Raw genomic sequence first — 18656 nt, forward strand, 5'->3', positions numbered from 1 at the left:
TCAAGCATCATTGGATCTGAAGGGTTGGAAGAGGAGTGCATGAACAAATTGGTATCACAATTACCCAAATTCCACTGTTTCCAGCATCTTTATATCAACAATTCTCCTGCTCTAGTTGGCAGCCTGGCTGATTGTCTCAGGTAAGGAAGGATAAAGAGAGGTTCTCCAGACAAATAACCCACCTTTTGCTTATAGTTTAGGAGGTCCTTGAACATCAGGCTATGCGCTATCAACCTTGTACATCCAAGGAGATGAGCTCTGTGCTAAGCCACCTGTGACCAGCCCCAAGGATGCTGGTAATTGCTCATTAGAGAAAGGTTGTTGGGTGCATAGAAAGAGATTGAGTTAGTGGGAAATAGGTGACATCTGCATTGAAGTTGTAGGACCAGGACATGGCAGTGTTGAAGAAAGGACGTCAGGGGACCCTATAACGAAACCGCTGTGGTGTCGCTGAAGCTCGCTTTTGGTAGGTAGTCCTTACAGTCATCATATTCACTCCTCCTGATAGGAAAATCCCTGGGTTTTCTCCTGTGACCTGAGCCTGGCCAATGCTAGACTTCTGTGATTTTTGTGAGCTGACCACAAAAGGGAGAGTCAGGGGGGTTGACCTCCTTCAGAATGAATGCGGGAGAAGTACCATCTGCTCCATTGTCAGTTCTAACCATCCTCTTCAACAACATTTGACAGAAATCTCATGCTCTCTCTAGGTGCCTGAAGAAGCCATTGGAGATCCTGTCCATCACTCACTGTTACATCATACAGAGAGACTTGGATTACGTGCCCCGGTACATGAACCTTTCTGTGCTTAAACATCTCTACTTGTTTTACACAATGTTGGACTGGTGTATTAAGCCACTTGGTTGTCTCCTTGAGAGAGTGAAAGACATCTTGGAAACTCTTGACCTGGCCGGATGTCGGCTGGAGGATTCTCAATTTAGTGCTTTGATGCCTGCCCTGAGTCAATGCTCCCAGCTCCTCAAGATTGAGTTTTACATGAATGACCTGTCTTTACCCATCCTGAATAACTGCTTCACCACAGAGCCAAGTTGAGCAAGCTGAGCATAGAGACATACCCTGTCCCTCTGGAGTACTATGATGGATGCCGAGTGCTTCTATGCAGATTTGATGAACTTGGTCCTGAGCTTCTGGATATACTCAGGTCTGAAAGACAACGCAAGGCAGTCTGTTTTTTTCGCAGCCATCTGCCCTACCTGTCATGTGCACTATGCCTATGGCCTGAAGGACAGCCATTTCTTGGGAAATACTGCAGTGACACATTGCCATGTGATGGCGAGGGAATACTTTTATGAGATATGGTTGAAAATGTTTGGATTAGTGAACCTTTAGACTCCACCCCACAGAAACCCACCATGAGTAGCAGTGCCCTTCTGTCCACGGCACAAAATAAATGTGCTATGATTCTGGTTTGCTGGTGTCAGCTTCACAGCAAACAGTCAACTCATTCCCAGCATTCTCTGTTTCTGTTTTTTCTTTCTTCATCCTACTCACCTAGTAAGTCTCAAAGCTGTATGGGCCATGAAATTCATTGGGACCCATGGCACATGACTTCAGACCCTTCCATGTAGTCGTCTGAGTTCTAAGATTGCTAACCATTACCAGGAGGCCCAGCTTGTAAGCCTTATGGCAGTGGGCCTTATTCTTCAAAGCTCATACCCTGTGGTTGTAGCTGGTGTCTTTCACATAAAAACCTTCTTTACAGAGGCTGAGGGGATGGCTCAGTGGTTAAGAGCACTGATTGCTCTTCCAGAGGACCTGAGTTCAATTCCTACCAGCCACATGGTAGCTCAACTCTCTGATCTGGTCTCCTCTTCTTGTGTGACAGGCAGAACACTGCATCATAATAATATACATAATAGTAATCATAATCCTTGAAAAATATTCATTACTTGAGCATGTTTCATTTTCTTGGTCTCTAAGAAGTGTCCTTTAGCCTTGTAACTATATTTTCTATATTTTGTTGTTGTTGTCCCTGAAGCTACTCTTTTCCCTTAGTATAATTTGGTGCCACATTTTTCTTATTCATATTTATTGTTATTAGGAAATGATGAATAGAAGTCCTACACTCATTCATCACAGGTATTATGTGCTTATTTCCCTAAACCATGACGAAAGGAATGTTCAAGGACACTACACAATCAAGTAATATTTGGTATTAAGTGATAACCAAGGGGGACATTGTCCTTGTATTAGACCCTTGCTAGAATTTCAGGTTGACATTATTTACAATATACCAACATTCAGAAACCTAATCTCACAGTGAGATGGGCACATTGGAACCCCAAGATATCTATGTCTTCATACACCCAGATGATGGAGGAAGGTCATTGGTTAAAAATAAAGAAACTGCTTGGCCCTCATAGGTTAAAACATAGGTGGGTGGAGTAAACAGAACAGAATGATGGGAGGAAGAGGAAGTGAGCTCAGATGCAGGGCAGCTCCTCTCAGAGCCAGAAGCGATGAAGCAAGCCGCCAGGTCAGACATGCTGAATCTTTCCTGGTAAGACTGATGCTACACAGATTATTAGAGATGGGTTGATTGGGATATGAGAATTAGCCAGTAAGGGCTAGAGCTAATGGGCCAAGCAGTGTTTAAAAGAATACAATGCGTGTGTTGTTATTTTGGGTATAAAGCTAACCATGCGGGAGCCGGGCTGTGGGAAGAGGTCCACAGCTCCCTCAACACCCAGAAGAGTTTGTGTACTTGCTAGGAAGAGCACTTTCTTTAGCATATCCCCTGGTAGAGAGATGTCAAATGCCATTCAATAAGAGTCTTACATCAATCCATCTGCTGAGATCTGAACCCACTCTCAGTTGTTGCAGCTTTTTATGTTCTCAACAGAGTGTCACACACTGTTTAATGCCTGTATGCATGGCAGACAGTAATATGTCCCTTTAAAAGATGCATCTCCACCTATTTCACTTTCTTTCACTCTCTCTCTCTTTCTCTCTCTCTCTCCCTCTCACACTCACTCACTCTCCGTCTCTCTCCCTCTTGTGCTTCTGCAGATCCTGTCCCCAGAGACTGGTCCTTTCCCTGTCCTTTCCCCTTCTGTAAGTAAACTTATCACTCAAACTTTTTCTGCATATCCCTTTTGTCTGTCCCTCATTTGCCTTGGGCTCTAACCTGCCACAAAGGCAAACACTTGTAAAATAAAACAAGTGAATCCAAACATATACAAACACATACACACAAATAACCTACATGAACTAGAACAACCACACACACACACACAAACACACATTAAAATAACCTACATGTCTAGAACAACCACACACACACACACACACACACACAAATAACCTACATGAACTAGAACAGCCTCCTTTAACAATTGAACTGTTGAAATTTCACTATGGCATTCTCACACATACACATATTTATTCTGCTCTTATTTGTTGACCTCCCCCATTCTCCTCCCTCTGTTTCTTTCCCAGCGAAAGTCCATGACCTCCAACAAGCTCAGTTCACCTGTCTCTGTGGGTTTTCCCATCAAGATCTTGCCCACGCCCACTCTTGCTCATATATTCCACTAACCTCTCTTAACCTGGTCTCCCAGAGCTCAGCCCAGTGGTTGGCTGTGAATCTCTGCATCTACTTCCATTGGGTACTGGATGAACGTTCTATGATAACAATTAGGGTAGTCACCAATCTGATTACAGGTGAAGGCCAGTTAAGACACCCTCTCCAGAACTTCTCGGTGACCTGCGGATCCTTGGGAATTTCCCTAGCACCAGGATTCTCCCTATTCTGTAATGGTCTCTTCTATCAAAATATCTCTTTCCTTGCTGTGCCCCTCCATCCTGCCCCCATCTCAGCCATTTAATTCCTCATGTTTCAAGCCCCTCATTCCCTCTCTTTTACTCTCCCCACAGTTGACCCAGGATATCTCATCTATTTCCTCTTCCCAGGGAGATACTTGTGTCCCAATTAGGGTCCTCCTTGCTATGTAACTTCTCTGGAGCTGAGAATTGTAGTGTGGTTATTCTTTGCTTTACATCTACTGTTCACTTATGATTGAATACATACCATATTTGTCTTTCTGAGTCTGGGTTACCTCACTCAGGATGGATTATTTTTTTTAGTTCCATTCATTTGCCTGCAATTTTCATGATATAAATGTTTTACTGCTGAATAATACACCATTGTGTACATATATCACATTTTCTTTATCCATTCTTCAATGGAGGGTCCAACTAGGTTGTTTTCAGGTTACTGGCTATGGAGAGGATTTTCAGGTGCCTTCTTGCTGACTGATAAAGTCTTTGCAAGAGCACTGAATTTCCACCAGATTTGAGGACAGGATCTAGCTGCCCAGCTGCTTACTCAAGACATAACACTTTCTTTCAAAGCGGGAATCTTAATCATCTTTGCTCTTCTCTGAGTGTTATCTGATTGGGTAGGGCTTCACCTCAGCCCTTGGCATGTTTTGGAATGTTGGGTTCAAAGTTCCATTTCAAGTCCTTTCCCTTGGAAGTTGCCTCAGTCAAACTTCACATTCAAGAAAGGCCACCAAAGAGTGAACCTTTCCCCAGAGAGGGTCAACACGTCTCTCACAGTGTATTTAAACTGTCCCCAAAAAAGAACATGTGGTCTTTCTGGCTCTCCTTTTCCCTCTTTGTGGTTTCCCAGAGGGCCACCTGGGATGACTGGCATTAATTAATCCTGGACTTTTTCTAATTTGGTTTGATTTGGTATGATTTTTATTATTGTTTCACCAGGGAAGTGTATTGTGCTGCAAAAACTTTACATTGGCCTCCTTGAACAGTGGGAGAAAGAGCAGCATTGGCAGGTCCTGCAGAGGAGATATCGTCAAGTCCTCATTCCTCGCCAGGGTCTGCACTCCCAACTGTAGGAGTTTGGATGGGACCTGGAGGTCATTCTGATGGATGTTTAGGGAGATGGTCCTGAGGAAGAATTTAGGTGAAAATATATTTTCAGAGTCTTTCTTATTAAGCTCTTTCCCCTCACAGTGAGCAACTGTCACCACTCTGGCCTTGGTGGAGATTGGCTTTGCTCATTAGTCACTATTTGGTGGTCTTTTTTTTTATTATTCTTTTTTAATTAAAATTTCCACCTTCTCCCCGTTTCCCATTTCCCTCCCCTCCTCCCAAATATTGCCCCCTCCCCCAGGTCCCCTCCCCCTATCCCCACACCTCTTCTCCTCCCCCCACACCATTCCCCCTCCCTCTCAATACTGAAGAGCAGTCCAAATTCTCTGCCCTGCGGGAAGACGAAGGTCTTCTATCTATGTCCAGGAAGGTGAGCGTCTAAACAGGCTAAGCACCCACAAAGCCAGTTCATGTATTAGGATCGAAACCTAGTGCCCTTGTCCTTGGCTTCTCATCAGCCTTCATTGTCCGCCATGCTCAGAGAGTCCAGTTTCAACCCATGCTTATTCAGACCCAGACCAGCTGGCCTTGGTGGGCTCACAATAAATCAGTTCCACTGTCATAGTGGGTGGGTGCATCCCTCGTGGTCCTGGTTTCCTTGCTCATGTTCTCCCTCCTTCTGCTCCTCATTTGGACCTTAAGAGCTCAGACCGTTGCTCCAAACTGAGACTCTGTCTCTACCTCGATCCATCGCCAGATGAAGGTTCTAAGGTGATATGCAAGATATTCATCAGTATAGGATAGGGTCATTTCAGGTTCCCTCCCCTTAGTTGCCCAAGGTACCAGCTGGGGACATCTCCCTGGACACCTGCTAACCCCTCTAGAGTCAAGTCTCTTGCCAACCCTAAGATGGCTCTCTTAGTTAGGATATATACTTCGCTGCTCCCGTATCCTCCCTTCCTATATCCCAACCATCCTAATCCCCCGAGCTCCTCCCATCCTCCCCATCTCATGTTTCTCATCCCATTTCCCCTTTGCCCCTTGCCACCTCACCCTCAAATTCCCAGTTTTTGCCCTGCAATCTTGTCTACTTCCCCTCTCCAGGCGGATGACTATATGATTTTCTTTGGGTTCACTTTCTTATTTAGCTTCTCTAGGATCACAAATTATATGCTCAATGTCCTTTATTTATGGTTAGAAACCGATTATGAGTGAGTACATCCCATGTTCCTCTTTTTGGGTCTGGGATACCTCACTCAGGATAGTGTTTTCTATTTCCATCAATTTTCACGCAAAATTCGAGAAGTCATTGTTTTTTACCGCTGAGTAGTACTCTAATATGTATATATTCCACACTTTCTTCATCCATTCCTCCATTGAAGGGCATCTAGGTTGTTTCCAGGTTTTGGCCCCTTTCTCCACAACCTCTCCAGCAAAGGCTATCATTGCTGTTTTTGATTTTAGCCATTCTGACAGGTGTAAGATGGTATCTCAAAGTTGTTTTAATTTGCATTTCCCTTATCGCTAAGGAGGTTGAGCATGACCTTAAGTGTCTTTTGGCCATTTGAATTTCTTCTGTTGAGAATTCTCTGTTCAGATCAGTGCCCCATTTTTTATTGGGTTCATTAGCATTTTAAAGTCTAGTTTCTTGAGTTCTTTATATATTTTGGAGATCACACCCTTGTCTGTTGCAGGGTTGGTGAAGATCTTCTCCCAGTCAGTGGGTTGCCTTTTTGTCTTAGTGACAGTGTCCTTTGCTTTACAGAAGCTACTCAGTTTCAGGAGGTCCCATTTATTCAATGTTGTCCTTAATGTCTGTGCTGCTGGGGATAAACGTAGGAAGTGATCTCCTGTACCCATATGTTGTAGAATACTTCCCACTTTTTCTTCTATCAGGTTCAGTGTGTTCAGACTAATATTAAGGTCTTTAATCCATTTGGACTTCAGTTTTGTGCATGGTGATAGATATGGATCTATTTTCATTCTTCTACACGTTGACAACCAGTTCTGCCAGCACCATTTGTTGAAGATGCTCTCTTTTTTCCATTGAATACATTTAGCTCCTTTATCAAAAATTAGGTGTTCATATGTTTGTGGGTTAAAATCAGGGTCTTCTACTCGGTTCCATTGATCGACTTCTCTGTTTTTATGCCAATACCAAGCTGTTTTCAATACTGAGGCTCTGTAATAGAGTTTGAGGTCAGGGATGGTAATGCCTCCAGACGATCCTTTATTATATAAGATTGTTTTGGCTATCCTGGGTTTTTTGTTTCTCCATATAAAGTTGATTATTGTCCTCTCAAGATCTGTGAAGAATTTTGATGGGATTTTAATGGGGATTGCATTGAATCTATAAATTGCCCTTGGTAGAATTGCCATTTTTACTATGTTGATCCTCCCAATCCAAGAGCAAGGGAGATCCTTCCATTTTCTGGTATCCTCCTCCATTTCTTTCTTCATAGACTTAAAGTTCTTGTCAAATAGATCCTTTACTTCCTTGGTTAGAGTTACCCCAAGATATTTTATGCTATTTGTGGCTATCGTGAAGGGTGATGCTTCTCTGATTTCCATCTCTGCTTCCTTATCCTTTGTGTATAGGAGGGCAACTGATTTTTTGGAATTGATCTTGTATCCTGCAACGCTACTAAAGGTGTTTATCAGCTGAAGGAGTTCTTTGCTGGAGTTTTTGGGGTCGTTTATGTACACTATCATATCGTCTGCAAATAATGAAAGTTTAACTTCTTCCTTTCCAATTTGAATCCCTTTGATCCCCTTATGTTGTCTTATTGCTATTGCTAGAATTTCAAGCACTATATTAAAGAGGTATGGAGAGAATGGACAACCTTGTCGTGTTCCTGATTTTAGTGGAATAGCTTTGAGTTTCTCTCCATTTAATTTGATGTTAGCTGACGGCTTGCTATAAATAGCTTTTATTATACTTAGGAACGACCCTTGTATTCCTAATCTCTCTAAGACCTTTATCATAAAGGGATGTTGAATTTTGTCAAATGCTTTTTCCGCATCTAATGAAATGATCATATGGTTTTTTTCTTTCAGATTATTTATATGATGGATTACATTGATAGATTTTCGTATGTTGAACCAGCCCTGCATCTCTGGGATGAAGCCTACTTGATCATAATGGATAATTTTTCTAATGTGTTCTTGGATTCGGTTTGCCAGTATTTTATTGAGAATTTTTGCGTCGATGTTCATGAGTGAGATTGGCCTGTAGTTCTCTTTCTTGGTTGTGTCTTTGTGTGGTTTTGGTATCAGAGTAACTTCAGCTTCATAAAAAGAATTTGGCAATGACTTCTCTGTTTCAATATTGTGAAATACATTAAGGAGTATAGGTATTAGGTCTTCTTGGAAGTTCTGGTAGAATTCTACATTGAAGCCGTCTGGACCTGGGCTTTTTTTTGGTGGGGAGGTTTTTTATAACAACTTCTAATTCTTCGCGACTAACAGGTCTATTTAGATTGTTTACCTGGTCCTGGTTTAACTTTGGTATATGGTACTTATCTAAAAAAGTGTCCATTTCTTTTACATTTTCCAATTTTGTGGCATACAGGTTTTTGTAGTAAGATCTAATGATTCTCTGAATTTCCTCTGTGTCTGTGGTTATGTCTCCCTTTTTGTTTCTGATTTTGTTAATTTGCATATTCTCTCTCAGTCGTTTGATTAGTTTGGATAGGGGTTTATCAATCTTATTGATTTTCTCCAAGAACCAGCTTTTTGTTTCATTGATTCTTTGGATTGTTTTCTGTGTTTCTATTTTGTTGATTTCAGCCCTCATTTTGATTATTTCGAGTCTTCTACTTCTCCTAGGTGAGTCTGCTTCTTTTTTTTCTAAAGCTTTCGGGTGGGCTATTAAGTCTCCAATGTGTGCTTCCTCCGTTTTCTTTAAGTGGGCACTTAATGCTATGAACTTTCCTCTTAGCACTGCTTTCATAGTGTCCCATAGGTTTGAGTATGTTGAGTCTTCGTTTTCATTGAATTCAAGAAAGACTTTAATTTCTTTCTTTATTTCTTCCTTGATCCAGGTGTGGTTCAGTAGTTGACTGTCCAGTTTCCATGAGTTCATAGGCTTTCTGGAGCTAGCATTGTTGTTGAATTCTAACTTTAATCCATGGTGATCTGATAAGACACAGGTGGTTACCGATAATTTTTTGTAACTGTCTAAGTTTGCTTTGTTACCGAGTATGTGGTCTATTTTCGAGAAGGTTCCATGAGCTGCAGAGAAGAAGGTATATTCTTTCTTATTTGAGTGGAATGTTCTATAGATGTCTGTTAAGTCCATTTGATTCATTACCTCCCTTAATCCTCTTATTTCTCTGTTAGGTTTCTGTCTGATTGACCTGTCCATTGGTGAGAGAGGAGTGTTGAAATCTCCTACTATTAGTGTGTGTGGTTTGATGACTGCCTTGAGTTTTAGTAACGTTTCTTTTACATAAGTGGGTGCTTTTATATTAGGGGCATATATATTCAGGATTGAGACTTCATCCTGGTGAATTGTTCCTGTTATGAGTAAAAAATGTCCCTCTCCATCTCTTTTGATTGATTTTAGTTTGAAGTCAACTTTCTTAGAAATTAGTATGGCCACACCTGCTTGTTTCTTAGGTCCGTTTGCTTGATAAACCTTTTCCCAGCCCTTTACTCTGAGTAGATGTCTGTCTTTGTGGTTGAGGTGTGTTTCCTGTAAGCAGCAGAATGTTGGATCCTGTTTTCGAATCCAATCTCTTAGCCTGTGCCTCTTTATAGGTGAGTTGAGTCCATTGATATTAAGTGATATTAATGACCAGTGGTTGTTAACTCTGGTCATTTTTCCTTTCTCTCTTTCTTTCTTTTGGTAGTAGAGTTTGTGTGTTTCCCTTCTTCAAGTTGTGCTGGTGAAGGGTCATTAGATGTCTGAGTTATTATGGGCATTGTTGGACTCCTTGGTTTGTGATTTTTATTTGGTGGTCTTAAAGGCAAACTCGCTACCCTGGCAGCATGTGGAGCCTCTCACAATCACATTCACTATTGTGCCATCCAGTCCCAACTTCTGCTACGCTGAAGCACATAGCCCTTTGGAAGAAGGAATCCAGGAAGGAAAAATCTGAGCTCCTTCCCTTATGGCAGAAAAGATCCTAACCACCTTTCAGAGACAATGGAGTTGTGATATGCCCACCCTACCAATATTCTGATTTTAAAAGACTGATCCTGCCTGGCAGGGACTGATGAGAATCTGTGAATTGGGTCATTGCTTTTAATTTTCAATGATTCAGCTCCTGGTTTAGGGAGCCTATATCATACTTCTTTGGCATAGAAAGTACTGTGGGTATGTGTTTGGGGGGATAGTAGTGGGGTTTCAGGTCTGTTTAGCATCTTGTTTTGTTTTGCTCATTATGTAACCAGAGGCAGCTATATAATCCAGTCTGGACTCAACTCACCCTTAGATCCTAGAATTGGACAGTAGCCAATCTGCTGTGACCTCATTGCTCAGCGTGGTGTCATTCAAACACTGGCCTTTCAAATACTGCATGATGTCAGTGTGGTTCGCAAGAACCTAATATTTCATTATTTTAGAGGCAAATACTGGAGGAATTCCATTCAGTGTAGTCTATACTTTGAGTTTGAGGCCAGACCAGTAGTAGAGGTTATAAAAACAAAAATAAGCAAGAATGGTATGGATTGATGAGTCCCTTTGATTTTGACTGAGGTTGTCTGGTGCTGGGGTTTGATCCAGGTCCTGGCCTGTGTTAGACAAATGTTCTACCTCTGAGCTGCATTCAACTCAATCATTTCCTTTTATTTTACATAGAGACAAAGTCACTTCATGTACACAGGCCATCCTAGAGCAGGGATGTGATTTCCCTCACATCTCTAGTGCTAGGGTTCCAGCATTGTGCAAGCAGCCTACCTGGCTTCTTTTTATGTCAGTTTGAGGAGTGAACTTGCCAAACTGACCAGGTTGAAGCAACTGCACCCCAACAGGCACTTTCGGAAAAATCACTGTCTTGTGGCCCTTCTTAACAAAACCATCCCAAGGCTTTTTTTTAAGATACTGTTAAAAAATTCCGTCTATTATCTGGGTTCTGGGAAAGTTTTCTTCTATAATTTTATTAAATATATTTTCTGGACGATTGAGCTGTACTTCTTCTCCTTCTTATATCCCTATTATTCTTAGGTTTGGTCTTTTTATTGTGTCCCAGATTTCCTGAATGTTTTGTGAGGAGAATTTGTTGGTTATGCTGTTTTCTTTGATCAGAGTGTTTATTTTCTCTATGGTATCTTCAGTGTCTGAGATTCTTTCTTCTATCTCTTGTAATCTGTTGGTGGTACTTGTCTCTGTAGTTCCTGTTCATTTATCCAAATTTTCCATCTCCATCCTTCCCTCGGTTTGTGTTTTCTTTATTACTTCCACTTCATTCTTCAAGTCTTGAACCTTTTCCCTTACCTGTTTGATTACTTTTTCTTGTTTCTCTTGGTTTTCTTGGGTATCTTTGAGAGATTTATTCATTTCCTCTACCTTTTTGTTTGTAATCTCTAATTGATTATGGCAGTTTTTCACCTCCTGTTTAAGGTCCTCTATTATTTTCATATAATTCACTTTTGAGTCGAATTCTTCTAATTCTTCTGGATTAGGGTGTACACTTCTTATTTTGGGATTCCTAGATTCTGGTTATGTCACGTTGCCTTTCAAGATGTTGGGGGAATTCTTGTGTTGGCGCCTGCCCATCTCTTCCTTCAAATGGAGCCAGGAGAGGCCTGGTGTCTTGGACCAGTCTTTGCTGTGACTAACTCTCTGTGTGCATCTCCTCAGTGTAGGGGCAGGAACCGTTCCCTTCCAGATGAACCCCCATCCAGATGGAACTTCTCAGCACCTACACAGGGACTCCTGATAGCCCCAATGAGCCAGGGACCAAGGGAAGTAGGGGGCAGGCAGAGCGGGTCCAGGAGAGCACAGCAGACACTGCAGCCCCAGCAGCAGGGGCCCACGTTCCCTGGCGGGGACCTTGAGGCCTGCCCTCTAGTCCGGCACTCATTGCTCTGGGTTGGTAGCCTTAGTGAGAGGGCAGGAAGCTGTTCCACAGCAAAGGACCTTGCAGGCAAGGCAGGCTTGGGGGTGGGGGTGGGGGCGCATGTGTAGGAAAGAAAGCCCTGCAGCAGGAGCTGGGGGAAGGGCGTTTGTGTTCTCTACTGGGACAGTCCGCCCCAGGATAGCACACACTCACCCGTCCAGATCGAACTTCTCAGCACCTACACAGGGACAATGAGCCAGGAACCAAGGGAAGTAGGGGCAGGCAGAGCGGGTCCAGGAGAGCACAGCAGACACTGCAGCCCCAGCAACAGGGGCCCACTTTCCCTGGTGGGGACCTTGAAGCCTGCCCTCTAGTCAGGCACTCACTGCTCTCGCATGAAATTTTTTTTTACACAGCTAATATTTCTACCTTCAAAAGCAGGCGTGTCTTTTCTCTATCATCTTTCTCATGTACAGTCATACTTTCACCACCACATATTTCCATACTATTTACCTTGCATGATTAGAATCATGAGAAATAGAACAACCTGTGGCAAGTTTTGTTAAAATATTATCATTAAACATATTTACCATAGCTATCAGATGCTCCACTTCTACGTACATATATTTAACTGAAAGAAAACATGTTCATGTGGAAATGTTTTATAATGGTTGTAACATCATTATTCATGAACCTTAAGGGTGAACTTACCCACAGCCTCAATCATCAAGATTATGAGAAGATAAAATAAGCCATATGCATACAGAGGAGCATTATTTTACTCTTAACATGAATGCTATATGAATACAGGGTAGATATTTATTTATCTGAGATCCAGGACAATATATAAAGGAGTTAAAACAGGTTAGAATTTCAATGAGCATTAACTTCTATAAATCTCAATGAAAAATTTAAAAAAAAGAAGAAGAATACTCTGTAGACTGTGGCTATATAGACGCCCTGGAAGAAGACGCTGTTGGAACGGATGTGCTCAGATCATCTGTGTGGGGCTATGATTTACAAGTTAACTTTCTAGCTTTTCAGTTGTTGTATGAGGTGACTACAGATTCAATAAAACCCAGTTTGGATCCTTCCTACTGGTATAGGCCAGTGTTTCCTGACGACCAGACTGCAATTCTAGGCAATAATGTTGGCATGATGGGAGTCAGCAAGGAGGAGTTGGGCGTGATTAAAAGTTTGGTATTTTTGGGTACAGTGAAGACTCATTTGGGCACCAGAAACCTTAACAGATAATCTCACACATTTGAGCCACATACGTCCCTTAAAGTAGGTAGGTAGGTAGGTAGGTAGGTAGGTAGGTAGGTAGGTTGGTTGTTTGCCCCACCTACTTGGGTTAGGGTCTGAGAATCCATTATCAAGGAAAGCCCTAGGGAAGCAAAATCCCTAGGGAAGGGTTTACAACCACAAAGAGAGGCGTGGCCCGAGCTCACACGACTAGGGATGGCACTACTCCCTTACCGAGGACTGGGACCTCCTAAATCGATTAGCAAACATGCTCGTGTCAGTGGTGTCATCTCATACCTGGAGTACAATTTTGTTTTGGAGTATGATTTGTTTCTTGGTTTTGTTGCCCTAAATCCTGCCTCTCTGACCCCCAGAGAAACATCCAATAAACCCTCTTGCTTTGAAAGCAAAAGGATGAATCTAGATGCTGCCATTTACAATGAAGACCAAACAGAAGTCACCCCAGTTCCTCCCATTTGCGGAAGGAGTTATCCCACCACAGGTTACATGGAATAAGCAAAACTCTTGGAAGCAGGTGTGGCCCAGCCCGGCCCAGTAAGAAAAAAGCTCAGCTACACACAGAGCCTGGCACTCTCCTCAGACAAACAACAGCTAAAGCTTTAACTCGGGAAACAGATGTATGTTCTGATCTAAGACCTATTGCTGGGCCCTAAGAGAGAGGAGAGGGACAGAGACAGAGACAGAGAGAGAGACAGAGAGAGAGAAACACCTCAGTAGATCAGGGTTCTTGTTCCTTCCTTCACTCCCTAGCAGCTACATCAGGTAGATCACAGCTGCCTGTAACTCTAGCTCCAGGGGATCTGTCCTCCTCAGAACATGTACACAAATACCACAAATTTCATAGACACACTCTTCTACTAAAATAACAAGACTCTTCTCCCATTAAATAATTTAAGTAAAATCAACACTGTAGAAACAACAACAACAACAACCCAGGCATATAAGAGTCATGGTTTTTAAGGTTTTAGAATGTGTTTTTAAAATTGAAATACTCTGCTCCCATCTGAGGTTGCTCTAAATGAGGATTAAAAATGAGACTGCAGGGCCGGTGGCGCACGCCTTTAATCCCAGCACTCGGGAGGCAGAGGCAGGCGGATCTCTGTGAGTTCGAGACCAACCCGGTCTACAAGAGCTAGTTCCAGGACAGGCTCCAAAACCACAGAGAAACCCTGTCTCAGAAAACCAATAAATAAATAAATAAATAAATAAATGAGACTGCATCATAGGAAAGTAGGCTGGGGAAAGTCAATTCAGAAGTGCCACATCCCCAGAGTGACAGGTGCATCAGAGCTGCTGCGCTCTAACATATGGCGAATGCGAGGAATGATGCACTGTGTGTTTCTAGCCATAGAGAATGCATTTTAAGGATTTCATTTTAAAGTTGACCGCTTTAGAATGAGACTTTATGAGAAGCTAGCATGCAATCTTCTCAAAAATAACTAACCATCAACCTTATACTCTATCTCAGTCCAACACAGTCTCCAACAGCATTAGACTAACTAAGTAACTTAATGACCTCCAACCCTGTAAGATATTTTGGGTGAAGTTTTGTCTGAGTTTAAAAAAAAAATGGCCGGCCCGGGCGGTGGTGGCTCATGCCTTTAATCCCAGCACTCCACTCGGGAGGGAGGCAGAGGCAGGCGGGTCTCTGTGAGTTTGAGGCCAGCCTGGTCTACAAGAGCTAGTTCCAGGACAGGCACCAAAAACTACAGAACAACCCTGTCTTGAAAATAAAAAAAAAGGGAAAGAAAGAAAGAAAAAGAAAACAGTGCTGTCCTAGAAAATGCCCTCTCCCTTTGAACACGGCCCCTCCTTTGGGCTGAGTTTCCCACACAGCTCTGACGATGCAGGAGGATGCCGAGAGCCCAGTTGGTGCCTCAGCCCGATGCCCGCATCTGTGCCTTGGCAGCAGCTATTCATCTCTTGCCACTCAGAGAGAGTCCAATTCCCTTAAGTTTATCCTTCCCTAAGTGCTCATTCACTTCAGAGGACTCAACCCTCATCCTCCGTATCCTCCTGGCCTAATTTCTCATATTACTGAGTATGAATACCTGTTCAGGAGAGGGAGGAAGGGTCATTCATGAAAAAAGTGAGTGTTCAACTAACTAGCTCCCCATGGGTGAAGGAAGTAGTGAAAAGATTTTAATGACGCAGAGAGACATTTCTAGTTTTGGAAGGAGGAGATCCTGAATGGCTCCCTCTGTGTCACAGGAGAGACTCCCGGAAAGGAAACCTCAGGTTCCGGTCGGTCAGTTCGGGGAGAAAGATTAGCAAGGAGGTAAAGGCCGTGCCTCACGACATCAGCAGTCCCTTCTCTGGAAATTCTACGGTATCCCAGAGAGCTCTCAGAATTTTGTGATGTCACTCGTGTCCTAGAAACGCCAACTGCCCTCAAGACACACTGTCTCGGTGCCTATAAGACTCACTTCTAGACACGTCGTCTAGACTGGTGAGTCTACTTGCAAGAGAGAGAATGGAGATCGTGGAGAGGCCAGAGGGAGGAAGAAGAAAGCTGGCCCCAGATCTCACAGGAAAACATGGAGAAATAAGTGGTTGGTCCTGGGGAAGACGAAATGAGTTCACCACTAGCAGGGACTAGAGAGATCTCTGGATGTGATGGCTTTGAGACTTCCAGGGCTAGGGCTCAGGAACTGGGAGGTTTCTGGGATGCCCAATAGGCCTGCCTGTCTTGTTTCTCTGAGTTCCTAAAGGGCCAAGCCACGTCAAAGATTCGTGATAGTTGATTTGACAAAGTCGGGAATAGACAAGGAGTGCGGAAGGAGTCAGTGAGATTTCAATATCAGCATTGCACATCATCTCCCCCCCCCAAGTCCTTTTCGTTGTGGAGCAGTAATAATAGAGAAAACGGAGTAGTGCTCTGCCAAAGCCCGATTTTTACCATGCCTTATATCACAGACATTAGCAGGGTTGAGGCATCAAGTGCTGCAGTCAGTCAGTCAGTCAGTCAGTCCATCCTCCTGTGACCCCCTAATGTTTCTGGCTTCCCAGTTAGGAATGACACTCTGGTCTCCAGTTCAGCCTGAGAGGAGCTCTTTAGAGCCAATGGATGAGAGAGTAAGAAGAGATTACAATTTTTTTCTTTTTCCTTCTTCTTTTGTCTTTTCCCTCTCTTTCTCTGTTTTGCTGTTTTGTTTTGTTTTTCAAGAAAGGGTTTCTTTGCGTATTTTGGTCTGTCCTAAAACTCACTCTGTAAATCAGGAACTCACGGAGATCTGTGTGTGTAAGTGCTGTGATTAAAGGCATGCCCCCACCCCCACACACCACAGTCCGGCTGAGACTGTAATTTCTTGTTAGTTCTGGGTGTCCTGGGCTGTTAGTAAGTGACGATGGCTCTGTGTTGTGAATCTTTGTGAATCCAGACTATGTTCTGCCCTTCAATGACATGAGTCTGAAGCATCAAGCTAGTGACTTGGGCACCCACCCCTATACTACCTGAGGTCTCTGAAGTCACGGTGCATCCTCTCTATAGCTCTGAATAAGGCTTAGAAAGCCTTCCCCTGGGTCACCTTGTGCAGAGGAAACCAGGTAACCTCTGAGAGACGTGCACCACCTTCCTACAGAAAGAAGGGAGGACTGACTGACTAATACCCACAGAGGGGGAAACTCAAGCCTGGTATTTCAGAACCCGCTTGGACAAAGTCTCATCTGTCAGTCACTTCCTGAACAAAAGAAGGAAGGAAGGAAGGAAGGAAGGAAGGAAGGAAGGAAGGAAGGAAGGAAGGACGGAAGGACCACAATTATCTCTCCTTTTGTATCCTTTTTACACACTTCTCATGCTCTGATGAATATTGTGATTCAAGTTGGCTGTGTCCCCTTTTCCATGGCATGTGCACTGTGGCTCTAGATCAAGGAATCAGTTTTTTGGTGTGTGTTGCTCTATCTGGGAGAAGCACCACAGCAGTTGCATACTGACTGAGAAATTTGATTTTTAGGAAATAATTTTTCATATCTGTGAATGGTCTCTCCATAGCCATTCATGTTTCCTTAAATTTGAGTATAGGCATGAATGATCCCTCCCTCCCTCCCTCTTCATGGGAATGAGTGTCTGCTCTTGCATTGGGGGCTCCCCTGGGTGCACCCCAGTTCTCAGCATCTCCAGCCCAACCTGTCACAAGCTGATCACACATTTGCAAACTTGGGATATATTCTGCTGAAGTTTTGGGGTAATGAATTTCATCAATTATGGGACTAAACTTTGTTGTGATCTGACAGGACACTCACTCACCAACAACTTTGTGGTTCCTCCATAATGTGCTTATTTCTGTCAGGGAACTGAAAGCCAGCCAGCCAGCCAGCCAGCCAGCCAGCCAGCCAGCACCGTCTTTCCTTGTTTCTCAGTTTGTTCTTATATTCAGTCTCTCCCTCCCCCCCTTCCTTTAAAAAATTTATTTATTTTTATCTTATGTGCATTTGTGTTTTTGCCATGGCTCTCAGGCTCCTGGATTACAGACAGCCATGAGCTGCCATGTAGATGCTGGGAATTGAACCTTAAACTATCTCTTCAGCCCGACATGGAGCATCTCTCTATATAGCCCTGCCTGCAAAACTTTCAGAGTTCACTCTGCCCCCTGATTAAAGGCATTATGCGTTATGCTTCCTTTTATTGTATATTTAGTGGGGTTTGTGTGTGTGTGTGTGTGTGTGTGTGTGTGTGATAGAGAGAGAGAGAGAGTTTCATTATGAAACCAAAAGTCAGTCAACAACAACGAACTTTGTATTTATTTGTTTGTTCATCCGTAAACGTATTTGCTTACTTACTCTTATTTATTTATTTGTTTGTTTGTTTGTTTACAGTGGAAGACTTAATTCAGTACAGAATGATCAGAACGGTAGGGTATCCTTGGGAAAATATCACGATGAGTTTCCCTTCCGAGAGGCTGCTTTCTGGTAAGATGTGAAACCGCAGTTTTAAGCGCCCGCTTTCCACAAGTCCCTTTTCCCAAGGTCAGGCATTTTTTAGATAAGCAAGGGTCTCCATTCATTCCCTTTGAGGAACTCTCAGGTCAGGCCCTGACATTAACATCTGACTGGAGCTTATCGTCAAGGCCAATGGTACACTCCTCAGCCCCTCCCCTCCGTGACCTGAGAAGCCACACCCCACCCCAGTTCACAGGCCCCTCTTAATCTAACTAACTATACAGCCTCAAAAGTGGCATCTCTTCTCACTGAAATGCTGTTGGCAGCCATTCGATGAATTTATTCTCAGATCAGATCCTGTCCAGCAGGGATGTCTTCTTTCCATGTTTCTTCTTCTTTTGTATGTTGCAGTCATTCCAGATGTGGTGGTATATGATGAGAGAGAGAGAGAGAGAGAGAGAGAGAGAGAGAGAGAGAAATGGAATTGCTTTTTATTTGAAGAGTTTTAATGATTTAATATTCAGCTATTTCCAGCCTTCTTTACCAGCACATTTATTATTACCAGCGAGCACCTTCCTCTGAAAACATTGGAAACCCCCCGATCTGTTCATATCATGTGCGCGCGTGCGTGCGTGCGTGCGTGTGTGTGTGTGTGTG

The sequence above is a fragment of the Chionomys nivalis genome, chromosome 24 (assembly GCF_950005125.1).
Source record: "Chionomys nivalis chromosome 24, mChiNiv1.1, whole genome shotgun sequence".
Lineage (NCBI taxonomy): Eukaryota > Metazoa > Chordata > Mammalia > Rodentia > Cricetidae > Chionomys > Chionomys nivalis.